This window comes from Sarcophilus harrisii, chromosome 1 (assembly GCF_902635505.1).
Source record: "Sarcophilus harrisii chromosome 1, mSarHar1.11, whole genome shotgun sequence".
Taxonomy (NCBI): domain Eukaryota; kingdom Metazoa; phylum Chordata; class Mammalia; order Dasyuromorphia; family Dasyuridae; genus Sarcophilus; species Sarcophilus harrisii.
Window position 1 is genome coordinate 273,697,244 of NC_045426.1, and position 14,553 is coordinate 273,711,796.

At 34.8% G+C, this 14,553-nt stretch overlaps 1 protein-coding gene across 2 annotated transcripts in view; it reads left to right on the plus strand.

The window, feature by feature from the left end:
• Nucleotides 1–14,553, plus strand: part of SYT17 (synaptotagmin 17) — an 87,529-nt gene that overhangs the window by 12,580 nt on the left and 60,396 nt on the right. The window lies entirely within an intron of this gene.

Sequence of the window (14,553 nt, forward strand, 5' to 3'; positions counted from 1 at the left end):
TAGTATTTATAGAGCACTTTAAGGTTTGCAAAGTGCTTCACATGGCATCTCATTTGATTTTCCTGGGGACCTTGGGAGGTAAGTGCTATTATTATTTCCATTTTGCGGATGAAGAAACAGGCTGAGAGAGCAAGTTAAGTGACTTGTCCAGTGTCATACAGCTAGGAAGTGACTGAAGCAAGGTTGAATTCAAGTCTTCTGATTCTAGATCTAGTCCCTATAATCTACTGTGTCATCTACTTGCTTGGATTAAAATTATGGAATTTCCTTCCATACATAAATTTGTATCTACTGTGATTCAATGTGGGATTGGGTAGGTGGTACATGGAGGAGCATGCTTGGAATCAGGAAGACTCATCTTCATGAATTCAAATCCAGCTTCAGATACTTACTAGCTGTATGATCTTGGCCAAGTCACTCAATCCTATTTATCTCAGTTTCCTTATCTGTAAAATTAACCAGAGAAAGAAATGGCAAACCGCTCCTGTAATTTTGCCAAGAAAACCCCAGAGTCATAAAGTATCAGATGCGACTGCACAACAGCAATGTTGGATTGGATCTCTCTCTCTTTCTCACACACACACACACACACACACATACACACACACTCACTTTCTCTCTCACAAATGGATGCTGTATACCGAGTAATTGTTTCCTCATTGACTATTTCAGTTACTCCTAGTAATTATTTATTGGTTGAATGTTCCCTATTAGATTCTACTGGATTGCCAGAATAGGGGGAAAAGCTGATCTTTGCCAATAAGCAGTTTATAGATCTAAAAGGAGAAAACAGAGGCAGAATACACTTTCTTATTTGCATTGTAAAAGGGACTAATCAATTGGCCTGTAAGCATTTAATAAGAACCTACTTTGTACTTGACACTGTGCTAAGGGATGGGAATATAAAAAAAAGGCAGGAAACCAATCCCTGCCCTCAATGAGCTTTAATTCTAAAGGGTAGGCTATAGATAAATAATTAGGTCAGTCAATAAACATAAATTTAGCATCCGTGTGCCAAGTGCTCAGTTAAGCCTGAGAATACAAATATAAGTGAAAAGACATCTTATCTTTAGGAAGCTTATAATCTATTAGATGAAGATTATTTTAGGAGGGATGAATAACATGAATGATCTGTACCATTGCTTATAATTGACTTCTTTACCCCCTTTCTATTTACCCTGTTTTTATCTTGTTTGTATATTGTTTGTGAAAAATCTCCCTCCTTAGACTGTAAACTCCTTGAGTGAAGGCTTTGTACTTTTGTATTCTCAGCACTTAGCACAATGCTTGGTTAGGGACAAGTAGGTACTTATTTAATGCTAGGGACTGACCCACTAATGACATGTTTTATTTTATGCATTTAAAATACTTTTTCTAAGAATTTTCTGGGAATTCATAGATGTTATCAGATTGCCCAAGAGGTTCATGATCGAAAAAAGATTGAAGAACCCCTGGAATAACAAGTCTTTTCTCTATGTCTTGTAATATTATGTTTGGTTGAGGGTTTTGTAGAGGAAATTAGCAGCTCCTTGAAGCATGAGGGGTTTTTAGCAGGTACTAAGAAGTGAGAGAGAAAAACAAGTAGAGAAGTTTGATTAGTTACAATTTTGATAATCATTTCTTTGCTACAGTTTTTTATTTGGAGCTGAGTCAAAGCTTCTTTTTTAGTATTTGTAAGCTGATCAGGCAGTAGTAGTTCCACTTAAGTGAAATAACAAGTGTTTATTCCAAAGGCAAAAGGTAGAGTGCATCTCTTATAATTCCAGACTTCATGTCTTCTGAATTGGAAAAAAATCTGAGCAACAAACTGAATGTAATGTTTTATGAGCTGAATTTAAGTACTAGAGTTGATTTTTTTCTCTTAAAATTCTTGACATTGATGGTATGGATTACATTTTTATGATTGCATTAGCCAGAAGGTTGGATTGCCATAGGTTGAGCTTGAGATTGTTAGTTTTATGGAAATTCTGGAATTTTTTGTAATAAAAGCAAATCTCCATGTTCGAACAGATCATGTATCATGAAAACCTTATCCAGTTTTGCCTTTCTTTTTCTTTTTTTCCCTCAATAGTATTTTTTTGAAATGTATATAAAGATGTTTTTCAACATTTACTTTTATAAGGTTTTGAGTTACAAATTTTTTCTTTGTCTTTCCCTTACCTCCCTCCTCCCCAAGACAAGAAGCAGTATGATCTAGGTTATACGTGTACAATCATTTTAAACATATTTCCATACTTGTCATGTTGCATTTTGGGTGGAGCTATTTAGGAATTTGAACTGAGTGTTCATTGCCAATGATCCTATTGTATTTTATAGATGGCATAGTAGATAGAGTACCAGCCCTGGAGTCAGAAGGACCTGAGTTCAAATGTGGTCTCAGATACTTACTAGCTATATGACCCTGGACAAATCACTTAATCCTGTTTGCCTCAGTTTCCTTATCTGTAAAATGAGATGAAGAAAGAAATGACAAACCTCTTTATTATGGCTGCCAAGAAAATCCCAAATGAGGTTATAATGAATTGCATACTACTGAAATGACTCAACAACAAATCATATTTTATGATCTCCTGAATATCAGGATGAATTTCAGACCTGGTTTAAAATATTTTTTAAAGCACCATTCAAATACAATATTAGGTAAATGTATAACTTCTGAGGATAGGCATTTGCATCTAGGCTTGGTCCTCAAACATAAAACCCTTTCCTGAGGAAACAGAATTTTGTATCAAGGAACACCTTTGGAAGTCTGGGGAAGACTTTTTCCTATTTTTCATAATAATGTTTTTTTTTTATTTTTTATTTAATAGCCTTTTATTTACAGGATATATACATGGGTAACTTTACAGCATTAACAATTGCCAAACCTCTTGTTCCAATTTTTCACCTCTTACCCCCCACCCACCCCCTCCCCTAGATGGCAGGATGACCAGTAGATGTTAAATATATTAAAATATAACCATAATAATGTTTTTAAGTGATTAAATGAGATAATAATGATAAAGGAATTAGTCAAGTTTCTGGAACATAGTAAACACTATATAAATGTTAGCTAAATGCATAAAGTAAAATACATAAGATTATAAAGGAAACCAATTATATTGAAATCCATTTATCAAAATATTAAAAGCAACAAGATGTTCATAGACAGGGTTAAGAACCTTTGCTAGGAAATTTGTGATATTTATAAAGCTGAGATACAATTTGTGTGACCAGCATGGAAACCAGGCTTCTCTGTCTCTGCGAGAAGCCAAAGAAGCCAGCAGTATTGTATTACAAAGCCAAATTATTCTCAGTATACTTGATTTTAGACGATTATTGGGAGAAGTGTTGGATTTTGTACAAACAGAAGGAAATGTGTTTTGTTAAAAAGTGATATTTGCACATGGATCTGGAAGGTATTTATATTTCATAAGATGGTGTTAGGCTGAGATTTACTCTATATGAAGTGAAACCTTTTTATTGTCTATAGAGTTGAATACTGAATATCATTGAACAGGTTGACGAAGAGTTCAGGGTGATATCCATAGCTATATATGTTTAGGAAATAACTAAACCAGTGGCAGCATCATTACAAAATAATGGGGGTTAAAAAAAATCAAACACAATAGAATTTATATTTCCAAAGAAGGGTTGCTTCCTTCTAAGTTGCCCCCTTAAGAGCTGCTCAATTTACATATGTATAATACATGCCTAGTTTGGGCAACTAGGTGGTACAGTGCATAGAGCACCAAGTTTGAAAGTTAGGAAGACAAGTTTTCCAGAGTTCAAATCCAGCCACAAACACTTACTAGATGTGTGACCCTGGGCAAGTCACTTAATCATATTTGCCTCCATTTCCTTATCTGTAAAATGAGCTAGAGAAGGAAATGGCAAATCACCCCAATATCTTTGCCAAGAAAACCCCAAATGAGGTCACAAAGAGGCAGAAATGACTGAATCCAGTGAACAATAACAAAAAGTGTATGCAAAGTACTAGGGATGCAAATACAGAAGCAGTCTTTGATGCTTACAATACTGGATATTTCTCTTCCTGGGAATTACTTTCTGAATACAGAATAACAGATTAGTAGTATGTTTAAATCTGAACCGTGGAGACCAAGTTGGACCTTTTCATTTTGCAGATGAGAAAGCAATCATAAAGAAGTGAAATCATTTCCCTATTTGGGAAACAGACGGGCCTCAAGGGATGGCAAACCTTTGTCTTCTGAGGATGGATGTGACTTTTAGGAATAGTCAAATACTCTAAATCACCGTAAGAAATAAAGGCCTTTCCTTCTTAGCTCTGAGAGCTGGATAATTTTATTTCATGTCCCTGGAATTGCCAAACCCAGTGAGTTTTAATTTTGATTATATGTGAGCTGAGTCGGTTGGGTTCAAGACCCAAGACCATTGGGTAATAGTACCATGCATTGACATAGGCCTTTTCATATTTGTTTCATTTTATTTGAGGGCCACATGATGACCTTCCAGCTTTCTTTCTCTTATTTCAGTTACTTTTTGCATTGTACCATTTCTTATTCAGTGTTGGGTAATTCTTGGTAATACAAACTACTTTTATGACATTGGTCAAGTTACTTAAATTACTTAGGACTCAATTTCCTTTTCTGTAAAACTAGACAAGGAACAAGGTCCCTTCCATCTCTAAATCTATGAATCTATGAAATTTCCACAAGCAGTGAAGATCAATGACTTCTCTGCAATGCATAGCCTTAGAGAGTTGGCTGAGGCATAAAAAGAGTAGGTGACTCATTCCCCAGAGGCACTGATAATACGTGTCAGAAAATTGACTGGAACACAGGCCATGCTCACTCACTCCACGCCAGCCAACCATTCATCTGCTAAACCACAATTTTCAATTTTTCTGTAAATATTTATGAATTGAGAAATAAATATTGATAAGCTAATATAGATTCAGTAACACTTTTAAATGAATTTGTATTTTATTAATCATAACTGTGGCTGCTTAGAATTGAAAAATATGTATATGTGAGATATGATTAAGCCTGCAGAAGGTATGAGAAGCAGTGTCGCATGAGTTGTTAATGCTGGCTTTGAAATCAAAAAAGGCCCAGATTCAAGTCTTGACTGACTTTTTAACTCTGGATAAACCCCAGGAAATCCTCCAACATGAAGTGTCAAACTCAAGGCCTGCAAAAACTCCTCAGTGAGACCTGAACCCGATTAAAATGTAATTGGGAAATGTTTAACAAAATACATAAAAATACATTATGTTTTGTTGTTATTCAGTCATGTCTGACATTTCATGACCCTATTTGGGGTTTTCTTGGCAAAGATACTGGAGTTGTTTGTCATTTCTTTCTCCAGCTCATTTTACAGATGAAGAAACTGAGACAAACAGGGTGAAGTGACTTGTCCAGGGTCACACAACTAGGAAGTATCTGAAGCCATTGAACTCAGGTCTTCCTAACTCCAAGCCTGGCATTCTATTCTCAGTGCCACCTACCTGCCCCACAAAACAATATGGATAATGCTCATTTGTTATTTTCTAAGTCAACATGCACCTGAAGGGATCCATTTTTATTTGAATTTGACACCACCACTCTGGGATACAGATGATTTACCATTCTGCATGGTAGTTAGAGTTTTCATTCTTAGTGTTTCATGCAAAAATAAATTAAACTATAACAGTAAAAAAATTTCTATTTATATACATTATATAAAATAAATTTATTTCTGGAATTATTTAGTTAAATAATTTTTATATAGTACATAAAAATAAATAAGACCCAGACTGCATATTTACTAATTTGTTATTCTAAGTCATATTTCTAAAGAAAGATAAAAAATAACTCTGTTTGGGGGCAACTAGGTGGCAGAGGAGATGGAACACCAGTTCTGGAGTCGGGATTATCTGAATTTAAATCTCACCTCAGACATTCAATATTAACTAGTGGTATGTCACAATTCCAAATGCCTGGCCAAAAAAATCCAACAAAATATGACTATTTAGTTTGCATGAGAAATTGTGGGCCCTTTGTAATAACTTTGAGACACACAGCTCATTTGTTGAGACTCTGTTGTAGCTATAAGAATACTACTGGATTGTGAATCTGAAAACCTGTGGCATTAAGTATACAGTATATTCCTGGAGCTAGGAAAACCTAATTTCGAATACTATTTTCAATACCTACATGACCCAGGTATATGACTTATCTGGATCTTTGTTTCTTCATCTGGAAAATAAGGGAAGGTAGGACTCAGTGAACTCTAAAGTCCTTTCCAGCTCTTAATCTATGAAGCCGGCTCCATTGGTAAAGTGAGGGTATTGGAATCACTGATCTCTTATCCCTTCCAGTTTTCAGTTTTTTCTTCCCTCCCTTCCTCTCTCCCTCTCTACTTTCCTTAATTTAAATAAAGCTGACTGGCTGCCTCTCTCCTGTCCTTCAAGTGAATCTTAAAAAAGATTAAATGGGAAAATGTTGGTGTTATAGAATTTAGAGCTGAAAGGAATCATCAAGTCCAGAGATGTTAAATTTCATTTTATGCATTTAGAAACATCCTTTTGAGAAAAGGTCCACAGACTTCACTAGACAAAAGATTAAGAATCTCTGCTTTTTGGGTAGCTAGGTGGTGTGGTGGATAGATAGAGTCAGCAGGCTTGAGTTCAAATTTGGCTTCAGATGCTCACTAGCTGAGTAACCTTAGGCAAGTCATTTAACCCCAATTGCTTCAACAACAACAAAATCTCTGCTTCTAATTTAATCCCTTCATTTTACCCATGAAGAAATTTGGACCTAGAACAAAGGGGCGACTTGATCAAAGTCAAACAGACACTGAGTAGCAAAGCTAAAATTTTAATTCAGATATTGTAACTTTAAATACAGAACTCTTTCCATCACAACCAAAGCGTCCTATCACTTCATTCAGAGGTCCATTTTTATTTGAAGCTATTTAGAGTAATTATATTTAAGGGCAGCGAGGTGGTGCATGGGTCTGGAGTCAGGAAGCCCTGACAGATTTCAAATGTGGCCTCAGACACTTATTAGCTGTTTGACCCTGAGCAAATGGTGTAACTGTTTGCCTCACTTTCTCATCTGTAAAATGAACTAGAGAAGGAAATAGTGAACCATTCCTGTATATTTGTCAGGAAAACTCCAAATGGGATCAAGAAGAGTCAGACACAATTGAAAACTGAATGACGATAACAGTTGAATTTAAATTTAAACAGTGATGCAGGAAAACATGTACCATCACAAACTCAGGGATGGACCTTGGAGTGTCAAGTCACTATATAGCAAACATTTAAATATTGGGGTACAGGAGCTCAGGCACAGTTGGGTCAGAGCTGATGCAATGGGAAGGAGGGAAGCATGGAAGGAAAACCAAGAACCAGTGGCCCAGTGGGGCCCATAGGACGTTGTTCTCAGGATTCTACTAGGTCTTAACACCATCAGGATAGTTAAGACAGAAGAGATTTTTTTGTTTGTTTTCTCCCACAGGTAGCTATGGATTAAAGTTGTCCACAGCTACCTGCTGAGCAAAGGTGTTACTGGCTCCCAGAGTCTATCAGGAGCTCATAGTCACCAGACAATGTTCTCCTCCAAGTAAGGCCTAAATACCATGACCTGCTAAATAAAAATGAATAACTTGTGTTTGGTATTCTGATATTGCACCCAACTTGTGTAGGGCCCAATAGTCAAAGCTCTTGACTAGGTAAATGTCATTCTTTTAATGAAAACCTTTCTTTCACTTGGCCTGGAGCTGCCTTCCAGCAAAGGCTTTTTTTTTTTTTTTTTTTTTTTTTTTTTTTTTTTTGCATTCACTTGAACAGCTTCTGTGCCTTGACTTTTTCAGAATCACCTCTTTCCCAGGAGGAGGTTATCTTGCCCTTGCTTTTGGTGGTTAATCATATCAGGAACTGGATGCAAATGTATCTCAGTTACAGCACCACACCAGGAGATTGGATGCAAAGAAAAAGGGCTTTGGAAAGGAGCCCTCTGTGGGAAGTCTTTTTTTTTGGCTTGTGATTTCTTAGTCTCCAAGCAAAACCAGGCCCTTGGCTCCTTAGTGGCTCTGGTGCCAATAGACTATCTTACCATCCTGAACAAACAATTCAGGAAATTCAAAGAATATTATGGCTTTCAGCTTCTGGAGGGCTCTCAGCTCAGGACTCATATCCAAGAAAAAGCCAGGTGCCTAAATTTTAATTAGCAGTGAGCCAAGCCATGGAAGTTAGGGAAGTGTGAGTCAAAGGATTGTTGATTCTCTTCCCAGTTATTCTCTTTACCTCAAATGTCTCCTTACTTAACTTTATCCTCCAGGTGGCTGCTGGAATGCAGCACTGTTCCCTTACTCAATAAACTCCAGTGGCTCCCTCCTACCTTTAGCATCAAATAGAAATGTCCTTGGTATTTAAAGCCCTTCACATCCTGGCTACATCTTATCTTTCCAGCCTTATTATAACTTTTAAGTTATAATAATATGTAATATATGTTAATTCATATATTATAAAGTTAACTGACAATACATAATCTTAGTACATAATTATATATCATAATTATTAATTGTTAATATAATATATAATACCAACACAATATTTTATTATATTAACATGATATATATTAATATAGCATATAATTATTAATATGTAATTATAGACTACTAATGTATAATTATATTTTTATTATACTAGTTGATAATTATATTTTATAGGATAGTAATAGAGAATTATATCATATATGATATAGGAATGTTAATAGATAATTACAGATTATATGAATAAATGATTATATTTGTTAGGATATCTTTAGATAATTATATGTTAAGTATAATACTATTAATTACATAATATAGTATACTAATAAATAATTATATTATGTAGTATATTTATAGACAATTATATTACATATTATATAGGATACTAATAGATAATAATATGTTAATATGGAATTACATTGTACAGGATGTGAATATAGAAATATATTACATTTTATATATTATATAGGAAGGAAGTGGGAATATGTAATTCTGTACTAGAAGGAACCATTGAGGACCAACCTACTCATTTTACAGATGAAGAAACCAAGGACCAGAGAGCCTGGATATTGTAGAATGACATTATATAGGATATGAATATAGAATTATATAGAATATAAATATAGAATTATATATTATATATAATACTAATATCGAATTAGGATATGAATATGTAATCATTTTTATATAAGAATACATGTATAATTATATTTTATCACATATAGGATACAAATATGTAATTATATAGGATACAAATATAATTATAGTCTATATTTAACAGTAATATGGAATTATAGGATATATAAATGTATAACTAGCATATAACATTAATATTTATTGATAATAATAATAGATAATACTCTTTTTAACATTTTTTAGTGATGAATTTCTCATAGATATCACTTCACCTCTTGGCTCATTGCTATTTGCCCAAGCCTAGAATGTACTTTTTTCCACCTGTGCCTCATGGGATCTCTGTTTTCTTTTAAAAGTCAGCTCAAGCATTATTTACTACACGAATCTTTTCCTAATCTGTATTTCTTACTCCCCCCCCCCAATTACTGTTGTCTTTCTCCCAAAATTATTACTTAGTTCAGTTCCTGCCATATAGTAGTTGCTTAATAAATGCTTATTGATTGTATCTAGAGATGTGTTAAAAATGTTGGCTCTTCTACTTACTTGTTGTGTGATCTTGGATAAATCATCTAAACTTTCTGTTCCTTCATTTTTTTATCTGTAAAAATGAGTAGTTTGGGTCTCTATGGTTCCTTCTAAGCTGTAAATCTATGAATTTGTGATATTTTTTTAGGAATGGATTACCGTAGCAGTATTGACAATGGCTATTAGGGGAATGGATCCATTTCTTTGTTACAGAGAGCAGCTAGGTATCTCAGTGCATAGATACTAGACTTACAATCTGAAAGACTCCTCTTCCTGAGTTCAAATTTGGCCTTAGACACTTAACTCTGTGATCCTGGGCATGTCACTTAATCCTGTTTATCTCAGTTTTCTCATCTGTAAATGAAGTAGAGAAGGAAATGGCAAATCATTCCAGTGTCTTTGCCAACTTCCCCCCCCCAAAAAAAAGGGGGGTCATAAAGAATAGGACAGAACTGAAATAACTCCATTTTGTTGTGGAGTAGTTTCTGTTAGATGAAGTTTGGCAAATTATATCAAGCCAGAATCCGTATGTGGTGGTATTTAGAAGAGCGGGTTAAGTTTGGCATCCCTATTCAAAAAGTGGGAGGTGATAGAAGGGAAAAAGCCATCCGCATCCACAGAGAGAATTACGGAGACAGAATGTGGATCGAAGCATAGTATTTTCACTTTTTTATTTGTTTGTTTGTTTTTTACTTTTTGGTCTGATTTTTCTTGCATAGTATGACAAATATGGAAATCTCTTTAAAATATTGTTTGCTGTCTTAGGAAGTAGGGAGAAAAATTATTAACACAAAATCTTACAAAAATGAATGATGAAAACTATCTTTACGTGGATTTGGAAAAATAAAATAGTGGGAGGTGATAATAGGATAGGATGCCAGACTGGATGAGAAATCTGGCCAGAGAGATCCTGGCAGAGATTTCCATGATCTACCCCTGCAGATTCTTCCCTTTTTCTATCCTACCTTTCAACTCCCATTAGTCATTTAATCAACAAGCAGTTGTCTGTCACCTCCTACATGTCAGACGCTGTTTTAGGCACTGAGGATAATAACAACAAAGAATGAAAACAGTCCCTGCCTTCTAGAAGCTTACATTCTTTTAGAGAAAAACAAAATGTAAATAAATAAATACAAAATAAAAACATACCCAAAATTTTGGAACTCACAAAAACAGTCCTTAAGAAAAAAATTTCTATTTCTTTTTCTTCCCATTATTATTTTATTTTATTGTTTTATTTTATTTTGTTCTCAATAGTATTTCATTTTTTCTAAATCCACATAAAGGTAGTTTTCAACATTCATTTTTGTAAGACTTTGTATTTCAAATTTTTCTCTCTCCTCTTACCATCTCCCCTCTTCAAGACAGTAAGAAATCTAATATAGGTTAGACATATGCAATCCTTTTTAAACATATTTCCATATTTGTCATATTGTACAAGAAAAATCAGACCAAAAGGGGAAAACCATGAGAAAGAATAAGCAAACCAACAAACAAAAATGTTGATAATACTATCATTCCATCCACATTCATTCTCTATAATTCTCTCTTTGGATATGGATGGTAATTTCCATCTCAAATCTATTGGTATTGTCTTGAATCATGGCATTGTTAAAAAGAATCAAGCTCATCACAGTTGATCATCATTTAATCTTGCTGACACCATGTACAATATTTTCCTGGTTCTGCTCACTTCACTCAGCATCAGTTTATGTAAGTCTCTTCAGGCCTCTCTGAAATCATCCTGCTGATCATTTCTAATAGAACAATAATATTCCATAACATTCATATGCCATAACTTACTCAGCCATTCCCCAACTGATGGGGCATCCACTCAATTTCAGTTCCTTGCAACCAAAAAGAACTGTCACAAATATTTTTTTGCTCATATGGGTCCTTTTCTTTCTTTTATTATTTCTTTGGCACACAGACTCAGTAGAGACAGTTAGATCAAAGGATATGTATATTGTGATAGCCTTGGATATAGTTCCAAATTGCTCTCCAGGGTGGTTGTATCATTTCCCAACTCTAACAACAATACATTAGTGTCCCAGTTTTCCCACATTTATCATTATCTTTTCCTGTCATCTTAGCCACTCTGATAGGTGTGAGGTGGTACTTCAGAGTTTTAATGTGCATCTCTCTAAAAAATAGTGATTTGGATCATTTTATATGACTATAAATAACTTGAATTTCTTCATCTGAAAATTATCTCTTCATATTCTTTGACCATTTATCAATTGGGGCATGACTTGTAGAAATTTTCTATTTATAAAATAAATGGAAAGGGCAGCTAGATGGTGGATAGAACAGGCCTTGGAATTAAGGAAAACTTAAATTCAAATATTACCTTAGAAATTGACTAGCTTTGTTGCCTGGGCAAGTCACTTAATCCTGATTGCTTAAAAAAGTCTTTGGGAAGCAGTGGCAGCTGGGGAAAATAAGATGTGCAAGATAAGGCTTAGGCAAACAGCTAGTCATCTTCTGAGATCATAGTTGAACTCGGGTCTTCCTGACTCCAGATTCTATGCACTTCATCACCTAGCTTCCTCTTATATTTATTTTAGAAATAGAAAATTTCCCTTAAGGCCTGCTTTTGTGAATGCCAAAAATTTAATTTGTTTTTATTTTGTATATATTTATTTATTTACACAATGATTTCTCTGAAACTAAGAGTTCTAAGAGGTGGAGGTGAAGTGTCCCTTACCCCTATCTCGATATCATAGAATCATAAAATTTAGAGCTAGAAGAAATCATTTGGTCCTCTCACTTTCCATATGAGGAAACTGAGACCCAGAAGAGGTAAATAACTTGCCCAAAGTCCACAACTAGTAAATAGCAGAGTCTTCATTAAAATCTATAAACTTGACTTCAAATTTAGTGCTTTTATTCTTTTTTCACAAATTTCTTACTGGAAAGAATATATCAGGATTGGAAATGAGCCCTGGGTTTTACTTGGTCATTTCTTAGTTACATACTTTGGTGCTGGATGGTCTATGATGATCTGTTGACCCAATTTGCATGCTTGTGTCTTGAGCTCTATTTTGGGATTCTTAAGGCCATCTTAAGAATTAAACTGGACAAAAGATGCACTGTGTGTGTGTGTGTGTGTGTGTGTGTGTGTGTGTAAGGAGACAAGCAGACCAAAAGGCAAATCTTAAAATTCAGATCCTATCCAGTCACTAAAAACAGCTGTCATCACAATATTCTTTGGACCAGATGTGGAGTGATTGTAAGCTTCTGTTCGTTTCAGGTGATAGTGAAAGTTTTTTGTTTTTTTTCCCATGTAGCTCCCATGGTTATCAGGGATGCTTCTGGATCAAAGACAAATCAGAGGTTAGTAACCAGAATGGCAGGTAGTATAATGCAGCACTTTCCAAGGACCCCTGTGGCATTTACACCATCAGGATGACTAGGGCTCTGTCAGTTAGGCGTCTAATCAAACAAGAAAATTGCTTTCCTGTGGTGAGTTGAAATGACAGTGTAAACCTGATTGTCCTTGACAACACAGTGGCTAAGCTGACTTAAGCCTTTGAATGATGGTACCTAATACAGATAGTTAGTTTGCCTCTCTCACAGGGTCCTTGAGCCACACACTGGGAAACATGATAGTGTTTCCTTTCCCATCCCCCTAAGAAGTAAGCTTCTCATAGCAGAGGCAGGGCACAAAGTGATTTTTAATCAGTCAATAAACATTTGTAACTATAATTTTAGAGAAAGGATATTTATTTTTTAAAGTTTTTATTAAATTTTTTCAACAAATAAAAATTTGTTTTCTTTCCTTTCTATTCTCCACCACCATTAAAAAAGTAAAAAGGAAAGAAAATCAAAATTGTTACAAGACATATGCACAAATTCTTCCATTGGCCATTTCCAAATATATATATTTCATTCTGTATCCTGAGTCTATCACTTCTTTGTTAGAAGATGGCTAATATGCGTCATTATTCCTCTGGAATTGTGATTGATAAGGCTTTCAAAATTGTTTTTTTTCTTCACAGTGTTATAGTATAAGTTCTTCTTCTAGTTCTGCCAATTTCACTGTGGTTTCATTGGGTTTCATCTTTTCTTATGGGACAGAAGTATTCCCTTACATCTCATAGAACATAATTTATTCAATTACCCCCAATTGATGGGTATTCCCTTAGTTTCCAGTTTTTTGCTACTATGCAGAGAGCTGCTATAAATAGTTTTGTACACATGGACTGTATTTCAAATGATACCCTGGGCCTCATGGCTGATCTGATTGAAGTACCTACTATGTTCTAGGCACTATGCTAAATATTTTTAAAACATCAATATCCTTTTATCACAGCAATTCTGTGAGGTAGATGGTATTATTATCCTCATTTTACAGCTAAAAAAACTGAGAGGCAAATAGAAGTTAAGTGATTTGCTCAGGGTCACACAGCTAAGAAGTGTCTAAGGTTGGATTTGAACTTAGGAAGAGCAATTTTCCTGACTCTAGGCTTGGAATTCTATCCACTGTACCATCTAGCTGCTCATTACTATGTTGCACTGCCTCTCTAATTAAATCTGCATTTAAATGTTTTACTTCAACAATACATGTTCCTTATAGAATTTGCTAGCCTGTTGCCAATTGAGTTTAAAAAATGATCATAGATGTTCTTAATCTGGTGGGTTTGGGATCTTAAGCTTTTTTATCATGCAAAAATACCTCTATATTAAATCCAGTAATCTGGAATCCAGAGTTTAGCAACATTTGTGTTACACACTTGTTGAGTACCTACTGTTTGTGAAACACTTTGCTTAACACTGGGAGAGGATTGCCAAAATGTTAAAGATGGAGGCCCTACCCTCAAATAACTTAGACAAATAACTTATTTTGGGAAAATAAGAGATTGAAAAACATGCTGACAATTGAATTAGAGG